This window comes from Pan paniscus, chromosome 1 (genome assembly GCF_029289425.2).
Source record: "Pan paniscus chromosome 1, NHGRI_mPanPan1-v2.0_pri, whole genome shotgun sequence".
Classification (NCBI taxonomy): domain Eukaryota; kingdom Metazoa; phylum Chordata; class Mammalia; order Primates; family Hominidae; genus Pan; species Pan paniscus.
In genome coordinates this window covers 203,047,676-203,064,378 of record NC_073249.2, presented here as the reverse complement: position 1 = coordinate 203,064,378, position 16,703 = coordinate 203,047,676, and the positions used below count along the sequence as shown (strand labels likewise).

Below are 16,703 nucleotides of genomic sequence, written 5' to 3'. Positions count from 1 at the left end.
AAGATTAAACAATTTATTTTATTTTAATTTTTATTTATTTATTTATTTATTTATTTATTTTTGAGACAAAGTCTTGCTCTGTTGCCCAGGCTGGAGTGCAGTGGTGTGATCTCAGCTCACTGTAACCTCTGCCTCCCAGGCACAAGAGATTCTCCTGCCTCAGCCTCCCAAGTAGCTGGGACTACAGGTGCCCACCACACCTGGCTAATTTTTGTACTTTTAGTAGAGACCGGGTTTCACCATGTTGGCCAGCTGGTCTCGAACTCCTGATCTGAGGTGATCCACCCACCTCAGCCTCCTAAAGTGCTGGAATTACAGGCATGAGCCACTGCGCCTGGCCAAAACATTTTATACTAGATAAAATATAGGAGTCCAGTTAAATTTGAATGTTGGCTGGGCACGGTGGTTCACGCCTGTAATCCCAACACTTGGGGAGGCTAAGGAAGGCGGATCATGAGGTCAGGAGATCGAGAACATCCTGGTTAACATGGTGAAACCCCGTCTCTACTAAAAATACAAAAAATTAGCTGGGTGTGATGGCACGTGCCTGTAGTCCCAGCTACTTGGGATGCTGAGGCAGGAGAATTGCTTGAACCCAGGAGGCAGAGGTTGCAGTGAGCCAAGACTGTGCCATTGCACTCCAGCCTGGGCGACAGAGCAAGACTCTGTCTCAAAAAAAAAAAAAAAAAAAGAATGTCAATAAGAAGTAACTTTTTAGTATATGTCACAAATATTGAAGAAAAAACCCTCAGGAACCTAGATATTGTATGGTTTATTATTAGACATTATTAGAAAGCAAACTAAACATTTATTTGGAGCAATTCACTTTCTAAACAGGTTGTATAGGAATACCACATATAAAGGCCCGTGAAATTTGAGTTCACAATGCAAAATGCATAAGGAAACATGAGCAAGAGTCAGCAGAAACATCAGACAGTAGAATTCCACTTTCAATAACTTCATATAATTCTTGGGTATACCTTAAAAAAAGTCTGATATAAAAACAATAAAGAATTAAAAACATGAGTACAGAATGAGAGATTGTTTCTGGGTAGATCTGAAAAAGATTAAAGTAGAATTTCTGGAAGTCAAAAATAAAATATTGAAAAAAGAGATCCTTAAGGGATGAGTTAAAGAGCAAAACAGAACAACTGAAAAGCATTGATCTAGAACGTAGATCTGGTGGCCGGGCGCGGTGGCTCACGCCTGTAATCCCAGCACTTTGGGAGGTCGAGGTGGGTGGATCATGAGGTCAGGAGATTGAGACCATCCTGGCTAACACGGTGAAACCTCGTCTCTACTAAAAATACAAAAAATTAGCTGGGCGTGGTGGCAGGTGCCTGTAGTCCCAGCTACTCAGGAGGCTGAGGCAGGAGAATGGCGTGAACCCGGGAGGCGGAGCTTGCAGTGAGCCGAGAGCCGAGATGGCGCCACTGCACTCCAGCCTGGGCAACAGAGCAAGACTCCATCTCAAAAAAAATAAAAAGAAAAAAAAAAGAAAGTAGATCTGGGGCTGGGCACAGTGGCTCACGCCTGTAATCCCAACATTTTGGGAGGCTGAAGTGATGGATCACCTGAGGTCAGGATTTCAAGACTAGCCTGGCTAACATGATGAAACCCTGTCTCTACTAAAAATACAAAAATTAGCCGGGCACGATGGTGGACACCTGTAATGCCAGCTACTCAGGAGGCTGAGGCAGGAGAATCGCTTGAACCCCGGATGCAAAGATTGCAGTGAGCTGAGATCGCACCACTGCACAGCAGCCTGGGCGATAAGAGTGAAACTCCATCTCAGAAAAAAAAAAAGAATGTAGCTCTGAAGAAATTTCTCACAATGCAGAACAAAGAGATAAAGTGATGGAAAACAAGAAAGAGAAGTTAAGAGTTATGAAGGATTGAGTAAAAATGTTTATATCTCAGAGGAGTGTTAGAGAGGATAAACAGAGAAAATTGGTGGTGGGCAATAGTCAAAGAGGTAGTAGTAAAGAATTATCCATCCAGCCTGGGCAACATGGAAAAACCCCATCTCTACAAAAAAATACAAAAATTAGCTGGATGGTGGTGCATGCCTATTGTCTCAGCTACTTGGGAGGCTGAGGTGGGAGGATCACTTGAGCCCAGGGAGGCCAAGGCTTCAGTGAGCCATGATCATGCCATTGCACTGCAGCCTGGGCAACAGAATGAGACCCTGCCTCAACAACAAAAAAGAATTATTCAGGATCCATGAAAAATAAGACTATTCAGATTTGGAAATCACAGGGAACCCAAAGCAGAATTTTTTTTTTTTTGAGACAGAGTTCCCAGGTTCAAGTGATTCTCCAGCTTCAGCCTCCTGACATAGCTGAGACTACAGGTGTGCACCACCATGCCCAGCTAATTTTTGTATTTTTAGTAGAAAAGGGGTTTCCCATGTTGGCCAGGCTGGGCTTGAACTCCTGGCCTCAGGTGATATGCCCACCTCGGCCTCCCAAAGTGCTGGGATTATAGGCGTGAACCACCACACCCAGCCCCAAGTAGAATTTTTAAAAACACATTCCGGCCGGGCGCGGTGGCTCACGCCTGTAATCCTAGCACTTTGGGAGGCCGAGACAGGCGGATCACGAGGTCAGGAGATCGAGACCATCTTGGCTAACACGGTGAAACCCCGTTTCTACTAAAAATACAAAAAATTAGCCGGGCGTGTTGGCAGGCGCCTGTAGTCCCAGCTACTTGGGAGGCTGAGGCAGGAGAATGGCATGAACCTGGGAGGCGGAGCTTGCAGTGAGCCGAGATCGCGCCACTGCACTCCAACCTGGGAGACACAGTGAGACTCCGTCTCAAAAAAAAAACAAAAACAAAAACAAAAAAAACCAAAACACATTCCATGTTCATGTATATCATATAGCATACATATCAGAATACCAAAGACAAAGAAAAATATAAGGCAGTAAGAATGAAAAGACAAATTACCTGTAAGAGAACTATAATTAATTTTAAGAGCAGATTTCTGATCAGCAACAATAGAAGCCAAAAAATAAAGAAAAAACTGTCAGTCTAGAATTTTATACCCAGCTAAACTATCATTCAAGAATGAGGTCTAAAAAATTCAAAGAAAATTGTTCACTAACAGACTTTCACTGAAGGAACATCTAAAGAATGTGCATTTTAGAAGGAAATTCAACCCAAAGGGAAGAAAAGAACGGCAAGAAAGAATAGTGAGCAAGTAAGTTGACAAATATGAGTAAAGAAAAGCAAATGGCTTTATAAAACAACAATGATAATAGTGAGTAATTTACGCCCGTCTTTACTAAAAACACAAAAATTAGCCAGGCGTGGTGGTGTGCACCTGTAGTCCCAGCTACTCAGGAGACTGAGGCAGGAGAATTGCTTGAACCTGGGAGGCAGAGGTTGCAGTGAGCCGAGATCATGCCACTGCACTCCAGCCTGGGTGATAGAGTGAGACTCTGTTTCAAAAAACAAAACCAAACAAACAAAACCAAAGTGGAGACTGGGCACAGTGGCTCATGCCTGAAATCCTGGCACTTTGGGAGTCCAAGGCAGGAGGATTGCTTGAGCCCAGGAGTTCAACCAGCCTAAGCAACATGGTGAAACCCATCTCTACAAGAAATAAAAATTTAGCCAGGCATGGTGACATATGCCTGTATTCCCATTTACCTGGGAGGCTGAGGTCAAAGGATTACTTGAGCCAAGGTGGTCCAGTGTGCAGTGATCTACGATTGTGCCACCACACTCCAGTGTGGGTGACAGAATGAGACCTTGTTTCAAACAAAAACAAAAACAAAGTAGAAATAAAATTGTGAATGACAAAAATGCAAGACAAGAAAGAGATGAATAGAGTTAAAGCTTTATCTAGGAAGTGGGTAAAAACATTGATTAATTTTAGGCTTAAAAAAAAAACCAGGCATCATCTCTTATCTGGTTTATTGCAATAGCTTCCTAACTGGGCCCCCTGCTTTTAATCAGGCCCATTTCTAATCTAGTTTCAACATAGCAGTCAGGGTGATCCTTTAAAAATATAGGATCTTGTCATTTCTCTGTCCCAAACCCTGCATAGCTCCCTAGTCCACTATGTAAAAGCCAAAGTCCTTAGTGTTATGGTCCCTTCTACCATGATTCCCTTGGTGACCCAGCTTTAGCCACATTGGCTTCTTAATCAGTCTTCTCTTCAGCCGCAGGTCCTTTGCACTGGCTGTTCCCTTTTCCTGGATCACCTTTCCCTCAACATTTACTTGGCTTGCTCTCACCTTGTTTAAGTCTTTGCCCAGATCTTACTTTTTCAATGACACCTACCCTGACTACCCCATGTAATACCCTAACTCATCCCAACTTCCAACTCTTTTTTTTTTTTTTTTTTGAGACGGAGTCTCACTCTGTCACCTAGGCTGGAGTGCAGTGGCACAATCTCGGCTCACTGCAACCTCCGCCTCCCAGGTTGAAGCCTTTCTCTTGCCTCAGCCTCTCGAGTAGCTGGGACTACAGGCGCATACTACCATGCCCGGCTAAGTTTTCATATTTTTAGTAGAGACGAGGTTTCACCATGTTAGTCAGGCTGGTCTCGATCTCCTGACCTCGTGATCTGCCTGCCTTAGCCTCCCAAAGTGCTGGGATTACAGGCATGAGCCACTGCACCTAGCCCAACCTCCAGCTCTTTTGCTTCTCTTTACACAGACCTCGTCTTTATTTTTTCCATACCACTATCACCTTCTAATATATAAAAGGTATTATTTTTAGTTTTTATTTTTTTGAGATGGAGTTTCACTCTTGTCACCCAGGCTGGAGTGCAATGGCGCGATCTTGGCTCATTGCAACCTCCGCCTCCAGGGTTCAAGCGATTCTCCTGCTTCAGCTTCCTGAGTAGCTGGGATTACAGGTGCCTGCCACCAGGCATGGCTTTTTTAAATATATATATTTTTAGTAGAGATGGCGTTTCACCACGTTGGCCAGGCTGGTCTCAAACTCCTGACCTCATGTAAAGTGCTGGGATCACAGATGTGAGCCACCACACCCAGCCTATAGTTTATATATGTAATTTAAATATAAATTAACATATTACATATAATTTAAATATAATTATAAATATAAATTAATATAAAATGATCTGTTGTATAAAATTGTATTCTGACCACATAAAATTTATTTAGAAATTAATAATTAAGGCTGGGCGTGGTGGCTTACGCCTGTAATCCCAGCACTTTGGGAGACCAAGGCGGGCGGATCACCTGAGGTCAAGAGTTAGAGACCAGCCTGGCCAACATGGTGAAACTCCATCTCTACTAAAAATACAAAAATCAGCTGGGCATGGTGGCAGGCACCTGTAATCCCAGCTACTCGGGAGGCTGAGGCAGGAGAATCGCTTGAACCCAGGAGGCGGAGTTTGCAGTGAGCCAAAATCACACCATTGCACTCCAGCCTGGGTGACAGAGTGAGACTCCATCTCAAAAAATATATATAATAATAATAATTTTAAAAAATTACTGGTTGGGCATGGTGGCTCATGCCTATAATCCCAACACTTTGAGAGGCTGAGGCGGGCAGATCACATGAGGCCAGGAGTTTGAGACCAGCCTGTCTCTAATAAACCCCATCTCTACTAAAAATACAAAAATTAACCAGGCCTGGTGGTGCACACCTGTAATCCCAGCTACTGAGGTGGCTGAGGCAGGAGAATCGTTTGAACCTAGGAGGCGGAGGCTGCAATGAGCATCACTACACTCCAGCCTGGGCGACAGAGTGAAACCCTGTCTCAAAAAAAGAAAAAAAAAATTGCTAGGCTGGGCATGGTGGCTCACACCTGTAATCCCAGCCCTTTGGAGGCCGAGGCGGGCGGATCACCTGAGGTAGGGAGTTCGAGATCAGCCTGACCAACGTGAAGAAACCTCGTCTCTACTAAAAATACAAAAAATTAGCCAGGCATGGTGGTGCCTGCCTGTGATTCCAGCTAGTCGGGAGGCTGAGGCAGGAGAATCGCTTGAACTTGGGAAGGCGGAGGTTGTGGTGAGCCAAGATCGTGCCATTGCACTCCAGCCTGGGCAACGAGAGCGAAACTTTGTCTTAAAAAAAAAAAATTACTAACAAAGTTCATAGGTATGGATCTTTTTCTTGAGATGGAGTCTCACTGTTGTGCCCAGGCTGGAGTGCAGTGGAGCGGTCTTGGCTCACTGCAACCTCCACCTCCCAGGTTCAAGCGATTCTCCTGCCTCAGCCTCCCAAGTAGCTGGGATTACAGGTGCCTGCCACCACGACCAGCTAATTTTTTGTATTTTTAGTAGAGATGGGGTTTCACCATACTGGCCAGGCTGGTCTCGAACTCTTGACCTCAGGTTATCTGCCCACCTTGGCCTTCCAAAGTGCTGGGATTATAGGCATGAGCTACCGTGCCTGGCCTCAGGTATGGATCTTTAAAAACACACTTCGGGATCCCTTCGTAGTTCATAAGCGTGATGACTGGTTTTCACGCTCATGTGTGAGATGTTCCTCCCTCAAACCTATGATGACATTGTCACGTTACCAGTCTGACGTGTGAAAAAAGAAAAAAAGACACACTTTTGAATAATTCCTGGGTCAAAAATTCATAAAGGCGATTAGAAGATACTTGGCATTGAATGACTATGAAATTGTGAGACATTAAAATGTGTGAGATTCATCTGAGTCGTATGCAAAGGGAAATTTACAGCTCTAAATGCTGATACTATCAGGCGCGGTGGCTTACGCCTGTAATCCCAGCACTTTGGGAGGCCAAGGCGGGTGGATCACCTGAGGTCAGGAGTTTCAGACTAGCCTAGCCAATATGGTGAAACCCCACCTCTACTAAAAATACAAAAAAAAAAAAAAAAAAATTAGCCCTCATGATGGCTGGTGCCTATAATCCCAGCTACTTGGGAGGCAGAGGCAGGAGAATCGCTTGAACCTGGGAGGCGGAGGTTTCAGTGAACCAAGATTGTGCCACTGCACTCCAGCCTGGACAACAGAGCGAGACTCTGTTCTCAATAAATAAATTAATAATAAACGCTCATACTACAAGATAAAAAAGCCTCATGAGCTCATCATGCAACTCATGAAATTAGAAGAAGGGCCATGGCATACATTCAAAGAAAGCAGAAGACAGAAATAATAAGAGCAGAAATTAATGACATGGCAAAACTATAGGGAAGAGAAAGAACTGACAAAGTCAAAGCTGGCTGTTTGAAAAGATTATAAAATAGATGACCACAGGCAAGATTACTAAAGGAAAAAGGAGAGCAACCACAATGAAGAAAAATACAGGGCATGAGAGAGAAATGGTCAATAATCCTTTGAAAAGATGCGTAACCTCAATAGTAGACAGAGAAATGTGTTTCACTCCCATCAGATCGGTAAAAAAGTAAGGCTGACAATACTGAGTGCTGGAGAAGGCGTGGAGCCAAAAGAACTCTCATTACGATGGGGGTGTAAGTTGACACAGACACTTTGAAGAGCAGCTTGGCAAAATCTGGTGAAGTTGACGATACATCAATTGCAGTCCCGGGAATACGTTCTGGAGGAACTCCTGCAGGTGCGTCCAGGGAGGCATGTACAAGAATGTTCTCTTTGGCATTTTTGAAATAGAAGAACAATTCTAAATGTCCATCAACTGGAAAATGGATAAATAAGTTGTAATACAGCCATACGAAGGAATACCACAAAGTGGTGAAAACGTGCCAACAATGATGAATCTTAAAAACACAGTGTTAGGCCGGGCGTGGTAGCTCATGCTTGTAATCCTAGTACTTTGGGAGGCCGAAACAGGCGAATTGCCTGAGCTCAGGAGCTCAAGACCAGCCTGGGCAACACGGTGAAACCCCGTCTCTACTAAAATACAAAAAACTAGCCAGGCATGGTGGTGTGCCCCTGTAGTCCCACCTACTCGGGAGGCTGAGGCAGGAGAATCGCTTGAACCCGGGAGGCGGAGGTTGCAGTGAGCTGAGATTGCACCACTGCACTCCAGTCTGGGTGACAGAGCAAGACTCCATCTCCAAAAAACAAACAAACAACAAAAAAACAAAAACAAAAAAACCCCCCACAGTGTTGGGCCAATCCCTTGTAAAGCCTAATCCTTAAGGAGAGTTTAGAGGATTTATGAGTAGATAAAAGTGAAGAGAACTTGCAGGCAGCAATATAACATTTTAGAGAATCTGGAGGGATTTTCCCCAGACTGGAGTTGAAAACCGAGCCTTGCCTGAGGCAAAAGGAAAAATCTGTGCCTCTCTGTAGACATCTTTATGTCTTTTTTGTTTTTGTTTTTGTTTTTTTTGAGACAGAGTCTCACTCTGTCGCCCAGGCTGGAGTGCAGTGGCACAATCTCGGCTCACTGCAAACTCTGCCTCCCGAGTTAAAGCAATTCTTGTGCCTCAGCCTCCTGAGTAGCTGGGATTACAGGCACCTGCCACCATGCCTGGCTAATTTTTGTATTTTTAATAGAGACGGGGTTGTTGGTCAGGCTGGTCTCGAACTCCTGGCTTCAAGTGATCTGCGCGCCTTGGCCTCCCAAAGTGCTGGGATTAGAGGCGTGAGCCACTACACCTGGCTATGTATACTTTAGTGATTATTTTTCCTCCAAACATTAAATATTAAAACACTAAAGTAGTTACAATTGAAAAATTGAAAGTTAAGTGTATTAAAACTTAAAATATTACTTTACTATTATTATTTAAAATAGAGGCCGGATATGGTGGCTCACACCTATAATCCCAGCACTTTGGGAGGCCAACGCTGGCAGATCACTTGAGGTCAGGAGTTTGAGATCAGCCTGGCCAACATGGTGAAACCCAGTCTCTACTAAAAGTACAAAAAAAGAAAAAACAATTAGCTGAGAATGGTGGCTCATGTCTGTATTCCCAGCTATTCCAGAGTCTGAGGCACGAGAATCACTGGAATGTGGAAGGGGGAGGTTGCAGTGAGCCAAGATCGAGCCACTGCACTCCAGCCTGGGCGACAAAAACTGTCTCAAAAACAAACAAACAAACAAACAAACAAAAAACTGACATTTAAAATAGAGACAGAGTCTTGCTTGTTTGTTGCCCAGAAGGCTGGCCTCAAGCAGTCCTCCCTCCTCAGTCTCTGAAATTGCTAGTATTACAGGCATGAGCCACCATGCCTGGCCCACAATATTATTTTATAAAGTATAAAGATATAAGTATTTTTAAAACTTCTTTTAAAATAAAAATTAAGAATATATATACAAATAGATTTTTTCTTTTGAAGACAGGGTGTGGCTGTCGCCTAGGCTGGAGTGCAGTGGTGCAATCATAGCTCACTGCAGCCTCGAACTCCTGGCCTCAAGTGATCCTCCTTCCTCACCATCCCAAAGCTCTGGGATTACAAGTATGAACCACTTGCACCTGGTCTGATCTAGTTTTTTAAGCATGAGAACTGGGCTGTGCTGTAAATGTGGCTTCTCTGAATTGAGATGGGCTATAGGTAGAAAATACACACTGAATTTCAAAGGTTACATGAGCAGAAGAATATAAAATATCTCAATTTTTTATATCGATGACAAGTTGAGATGACAATATTTTGGAATATATTGGGTTAAATAAAAATTTGTTTCACCAGTTTCTTTTTATTTTTATTTTATTTTTTTGAGATGGAGTCTCGCTCTTGTTGGCCAGGCTGGAGTACAGTGGCACTATCTCGGCTCGCTGTAACCTCCGCCTCCTGGGTTTAAGTGATTCTCCTGCCTCAGCCTCCTGAGTAGCTGGGATTGCAGGCATGTACCACCATGCCCGGCTAATTTTTGTATTTTTAGTAGAGACGGGGTTTCACCATGTTGGTCAGGCTGGTCTCGGACTCTTGACCTCAGGTGATCCGCCCACCTCAGCCTCCCAAAGTGCTGGGATTACAGGGGTGAGCCACCATGCCCAGCCTATTTTAAAATGTTTAGATGTGTCTATGGAAATTTTTATTTTATTTTATTTTATTTATTTATTTATTTTTGAGACAGAGTCTTGCTCTGTCACCCGGGCTGGAGTGCAGTGGCCTGATCTCAGCTCACTACAAGCTCCGCTTCCCGGGTTCACGCCATTCTCCTGCCTCAGCCTCCCAAGTAGCTGGGACTACATGTGCCCGCCACCACGCCCGGCTAATTTTTTGTTTGTTTGTTTGTATTTTTAGTAGAGACAGGGTTTCACTGTGTTAGCCAGGATGGTCTCGATCTCCTGACCTCGTGATCCACCCACCTCAGCCTCCCAAAGTGCTGGGATTATAGGCGTGAGCCACCGCGCTGGCTGGAAATTTTTTAAATTATCCACGTGTCTCATAGCTTTGCGGGACATCTGTAGATCCCAGGAGAGCTGCCTGCCTATCAGAACTCATTCCCCAGCCTGGCTCAGCTGGATGCCTCACAGTTCCCAAACAGTCCTGTTTTCTTGCCTCCACGCCTTTGCACCAGGGGTCCTTTCCCTGGAGCACTTCCCTCCTGACCTTTCCTCTGGGCTCATCTCCTGCCCAGTGAAGGCTTCCCTGATCCTGCAGTCACATCTGAAGCACCTGGGCCGCTCTGCGTGTGTGGTAACTGGTGCTGCACTGGCCTTTCCCCTCGACTAGATCACTAACCACGCTGACCATCATTTGAATGGAATTTAAATTCCACAAAATATTTTTCACAGCCACCATCTAGTTTTGTTGTTGTTGTTGTTTTGAGATAGGGTCTCCCTCTGTCATCCAGGCTGGAGTGTAGTGGCGCGATCTCGGCTCACTGCAACCTCTGCCTCCTGGGTTCAACCGATTCTCATGCCTCAGCCTCCCAAGTAGCTGGGATTACAGGCACACACCACCACACCTAGCTAATTTTTGTATGTTTAGCAGAGACGGGGTTTCACCATGTTGGCCAGGCTGTTATCGAACTCCTGACCTCAAAGGATCCACCCGATTCAGCCTCCCAAAGTGCTGGGATTACAAGTGTGAGCCACCGTGCCCAGCTGACCATCTAGTTTAATCCCCGCAACTCTATGAGATTAGAATTATGCTTATTGCTATTTCACAGATAATTAAAGGTCGGCAATGTTAAAGCATTGGGCTGAGGCCACACGGCTGGTCGAGGTCAGAACTAAGGCTTTGTTATTTCTGGACCTTTAGTGGCTCAGCACAATGCTTGCTGCATAGCAGGTGCTCAAAAACAATTTTTTTTTTTTTTGAGATAGAGTCTCACTCTGTCGCCCAGGCTGGAGCGCAGTGGCATGATCTCAACTCACTGCAACCTCCACCCTCCGAGTTCAAGCGGTTCTCCGGCCTCAGCCTCCCGAGTAGCTGGGATTACAGGCGTCTGCCACTGTGCCTGGCTAATTTTTTGTGTTTTTAGTAGAGGTGGGGTTTCACCATCTTGGCCATGCTGGTCTTGAACTCCTGACCTCGTGATCCACCCGCCTCGGCCTCCCAAAATGCTGGGGTTACAGGTGTGAGCCACCATGCCCGGCCTCAAAAACTATTAACTGAGGCTGGGTACAGCGGCTCACACCAGTAATCACGGAGTTCTGGGAGGTTGAAATGGGAGGATCCCTTGAGCCCGGGAGTTGGAGGCTGCAGTGAGCTATGGTCATGCCACTGCACTCCAGCCTGGTTGACAGAGAAAGACCACCATCTCTTTAAAAAAAAAAAAAGCTATTAATTAATGAAATGCACTTGGATGGAAAGGGGCTGTCTTGAATACTGTAGACCCCAAGTATGAGTGTGAGGGAGATGGGAACAAACCATGTAGGTTTAAATCCTACCCAGTGACCTCTTTCAAAATACCTAATGCCTTGGTCTTCTCATTTCTCATCTGTAAAATGGGGTTTTCTGAGTATTTAAATAAATTACTATCATACATGGAAGTGTTCATTGTTGCCATTATTGTTATTATTATTATTCTTAGGCACATCTTCAAATGGGGTTAGTTCACCTACTCTGTGAGGTTGCTAAGAATAATATGCCTGGGCCGGGCGCAGTGGCTCACACCTGTAATCCCAGCACTTTGGGAGGCTGAAGCAGGTGGATCACGAGATCAGGAGTTTGAGACCAGCTTGGCCAACATGGTGAAACACTGTCTCTACTAAAACTACAAAAATTGACCAGGCGTGGTGGCGTGCGCCTGTAATCCCAGCTACTCAGGAAGCTGAGGCAGGAGAATCACTTGAACCCAGGAGGCAGAGGTTGCAGTGAGCTGAGATTGCGCCACTGTACTCCAGCCTGGGCGACATAGTGAGAATCTGTCCTAGGAAAGAAAACGGGTGGGGGGTGGCGGGTGACCAGGCGCGGTGGCTCACACCTGTAATCCCAGCACTCTGGGAGACTGAGGCAGGCGGATCACGAGGTCAGGAGTTTGAGACCAACCTGGCCAACATGGTGAAACCCCGTCTCTACTAAAAATACAAAAATTAGCTGGGTGTGGTGGCGCATACCTGTAATCCCAGCTAACTCAGGAAGCTGAGGCAGGAGAATCACTTGAACCTGGGAGGCAGAGATTGCAGTGAGCCAAGATTGCACCACTGCACTCCAGCCTGGGTGACAGGGCGAGACTCTATTTCAAAAAAAAAAAAAAAAAAAAAAAGAATAATATGCCTGGTGCATTATAAGAGCTCAATAAATGTCAGTTCTTATTACAACCCAACGACTTTAAAATTTTTAAGAGGATAGGTGCTTCTTGCAATCTGCATAACCCCTGTTTATAAAACAGGTAGATATGGCCCTGTCTAGAAGCCAGGGGCTCTGACTCCAAAAGGGATTTCTACCTGTCCAAAGGGAAGACAGGGAGCTGGGTTTCCTGTTGCTCTGTGCGTCCTGACGTTGGCTTGTTAAGACCTGCATCCAAATGCCCATATTTCCTGCCCTTACCTACTCTGGATAATAACCACGCATGTTGGTGGCCATGCCAGGGCTAGGTGAGGCCCAAAGCCAGCCACCGCCACCCCCAACATCCCTCTTCTAGGGTGGATTCTACATGGAGTAAGCCATATCTTGACTGCAGGGGGATTCATATCACTATGTCCTTTCTTTAAGGCAGCCCAGGTTCCTCTAGGAACAGATTGAAAAACCTCTCTTCTAATCCAACGCCATCATTTTGCCATCCAGAAAACAGTCCAAGAATGGGGATATAATTTGCCTAAGGTCACCCAACATATGAGCAGCAGAGCTGCAATTATCCACATATCCCGAGTCACAAGGCAAAACTCCAGTGCAATAGGCATAGAGATGGCCCTATGCAGAGAAGTTGGAGACAGACACCCTTTGCGGTTTTTTTGTTTTTTTGTTTTTTATTTTTGTTTTTGAGGCAGAGTCTTGCTCTGTTGCCCAGGCTAGAGTGCAGTGGCACAATCTCGGCTCACTACAACTTGTGCCTCCCGGGTTCAAGCGATTCTCCTGCCTCAGCCTCCCAAGTAGCTGGAATTACAGGTGCACGCCACCATGCCTGGTTAATTTTTGTATTTTTAATTGAGACAGGGTTTTGCCATGTTGGCCAGGCTGGTAACCTTTGTTGAGTGTTGTCAAGGTCACACCTGAGCTCAGACAGAAAAAGGTGCCAGCTCACCTCTCCACCCTGGTCACTAGTGAGTGACAGACAGCGCAAGCCTTTCTCAGCTCCCACATCCCCACTTGGCTACTTCTGAAAGTTTCCAGCTCAGGGGGCTAAGAGGATCCCTGCAACCCTGCTAGGAACCCCCTGCCCCATCACCTGCCACCCAGGGACTCTCTTCCCTTGTTTCCCTCGGAAAACAACCCCTTCCAGTCAGGAAATGGCTTACCCCATGTAGAATTCAGCCTAGAAGAGGGATGCTGGGGCTGATGGAGGCTGGCTTCAGGTCTCATCTAGGCCTGGCATGGCCACCAACATGTGTGGTTATTATCCAAAGTAGATAAGGGAAAGAAATTCAGGCATTTGGATGCAGGTCTTAATAAGCCAGCATCTGACAATGGGACACACAGAGCAACGGGAAACCCAGCTCACTGTCTTCCCTTTGGACAGATATAAATCCCTTTTGGAGTCAGAATCTCTGGCTTCTAGACAGGGCCTTTTTCCAGGGTGAAGACTGTGTCTGAACATCCAGCACAGAGATGAAGTAGGAAATTAAGAAAATAACAGAATAATGGTATAAGTAATAATAGTAAAAATTATAGTAATAGTTTAAAAAGCTCATAAAATGAATTGCTATATTAACCAAGGCTAAAAAAAAAATTTAAGTAGCCCCCCGAAGTTAAAGTTAAAAAAAAAAAATTAACCGTCTGTCCCAAGAAACATTAACCATATCTACCCTCCACATATTTTGTAGGCTCCTTAAACTCCTGTTTCTTTCTCCCCTGCACAGCTGCAAGGTCACAAGACAAATAAGCATAAGCTGCAAACCAAGTTTGCCCAGAGATGTAAGACATGTTGCAAAAGTGTCACAACAGCCTTTATTCTTGCTCCTGTAAGCCTGCTTCCTGCTTCACATAATGCCCGCCTCAAAATGCTTAAAGGGGACTCGTTTTCTTTGTCCTGGGCTCAGACTTTCAGGACACATGTCCACTGAGCCAGTGTACACCTTAAATAGACACTTTCCTGCACTCCGTTCGGTCTCTCTGTTTCCTTAATTTCCCGCAACAGAGACAGACTTAGTGTTTGCCACAGTGAAGAGTGTTCTAGTTCCACCTCCACCATGGCTCATCAGGTGACTTTGGGCAAGTCCCTTCAACATTTTGAGCCCCTTTTCTTTTCTCATTTGTAAAATGACAGTAACAATACCTGTGCCATTCTCCTTGAGATGCCAAATGGGCTGATGACCTCCATCATAGCTTCTTACCCTGGGTCCATGGGTAGGCTTGGATGGGAGTATCGGTCCTTTCGAGGCATATTTAAGACTTTATGTCTGTGCATGTTTTGGTTGGGGTAGAAGGAGTCACACTTTTTATCAGTGTGCCAGCAGAGTTCTGAATATTAAGAATCACTGATGCATGCAAAAACATTTTGTGACCTGATGCTGTACAGATGTAAGAGTAAAAGAGAAGCGGGAGTCTTTCTGAACCTATTCTGGGCTGCCTGATTAAAAAAGAAAAAAGGCCAGGCGCGGTGGCTCCCGCCTGTAATCCCAGCACTTTGGGAGGCCGAGGAGGGCAGATCACTTGAGGTCAGGAGTTTGAGACCAGCCTGGCCAACACGGTGAAACCCTGTCTACTAAAAATACAAAAATTAGCCAGGAGTGGGGGCAGGTGCCTGTAATCCCAGCTATTCGGGAGGCTGAAGTACGAGAATCACTTGAACCTAGGAGGCAGAGGTTGCAGTGAGCTGAGATTGCGCCACTGCACTCCAGCCTGGGCAATAAAGCTAGATTCAGTTTCAAAAATAAATAAAGAAAGAAAGAAGAAGAAAAAGAAAAAAGTGAACCACCATGACCAAGTGCTTTCTTCACCTAACAAAAATACCACTGTTCAGAAACCATATGGCACTTCACACAGGGAGCGTCCATGGTGGGGTTGGTGTTAGGGGCTGCAGCCTAGAGCCTGGTTCATACTGAGCATCTGGGAAGGGAACCTTGGGACCTGAGAAACTGCTCAGAAAAGGTGTGCCTGGGGGTTTTTCTAACCTGAAGTGAAAGCGTGAAGTGAAAGAAGCCACAGTAGCGGCTGGCCCCACGTTGCTGCTGGTTTAAATCTCTCAGAGCTGGAGGTAAGGAGGAGAATGATACCCTGCCTGTGGCTACCACACCTACAGTGGGAAGCTGAGATTTGATGCCACAAGCCTCACCGTTTTTATCCCCAACTGGGAGTAGGGAAGCCTAGGTTCTAGTCCTTGTCCTGCTACTGAGTGACTTCAGGCAGGTCCCTTTTCCTATCTAAGGCCTTTCTTTTCTTTCTTTGATTTCTATTAAAAAAATATAGATAGTGTCTTGCTATATTGCTCAGGCTGGTCTCAAACTCCTGGCCTCAAGCAGTCCTTCCACCTCAGCCTCCCAAAATGTTGGGATTATAGACATGAGCCACCTTGCCTGACCATCCGGGCCTTTCTTTTCTCATGTTCAAAGCAGTTGGATTGATGGAGGTGATTCCCAAGGTCTCCTCCAGGAAACTTAGCATGTTGGATCACAGTGTCACAGGTTTGGGAACCAGACCTTCCTGGATTAAAATTCAGCTCTGCAACTTTCAGGATGTGTGACCTTGGGCACCTTACTGCACCTCTCTGAGCCTCTGTTTCATTCACTTGTAAACTGGGAGAAATACTATCCATATCACATGATTATACAGATTAATGATCCAAGTTTACCAAATTCATGGCACTGTACCTGGTTTACAGTAGGTATCTAATCAAAGGCAGGAGATGCTTAACAGAGTTAGTTTATAGGATTCTTACAGGATTCTGTGCCAGGCATGGGGTCTCTGCCTGTAATCCCAGCACTTTAGGAGGCAGAGACAGGTGGATCACTTGAGCCCAGGAGTAGCCTGGCCAACATGGTAAAACCCCATCTCTACAAAAAATACAAAAATTAGCTGGGCACAGTAGTGCATGTATGTAGTCCCAGCTACTGGGGAGACTGAGGCGTGAGAATCACTTGAGCCCAGGAAGTCACGGCTGCAGTAAGTAGTGATTGTTCCACTGTGCTCTAGCCTGGGCTACAGAGCGAGACCTTGTCTCAAAAAAAAAAAAAAAAAAAAAAAAAGAAAGAAAAGAAAAGAAGAAGAAAAGGATTCTGTCCTCCAGCCATGCCTGACCTTCGCCTGAGAGCCAAGGCAGATAGAACAAT

The 16,703-nt window shown here is 45.4% G+C and overlaps 1 protein-coding gene and 1 non-coding gene across 2 annotated transcripts in view; one reads left to right on the top strand and one right to left on the bottom strand.

The window, feature by feature from the left end:
* Positions 1–16,703, bottom strand: part of CNR2 (cannabinoid receptor 2) — a 45,348-nt gene that overhangs the window by 5,635 nt on the left and 23,010 nt on the right. The window lies entirely within an intron of this gene.
* On the top strand, positions 6,417–6,518 carry LOC112438710 (small nucleolar RNA U13). Its single transcript, XR_003027086.1, has one exon. It is a non-coding gene; the product is annotated as a small nucleolar RNA U13 (small nucleolar RNA).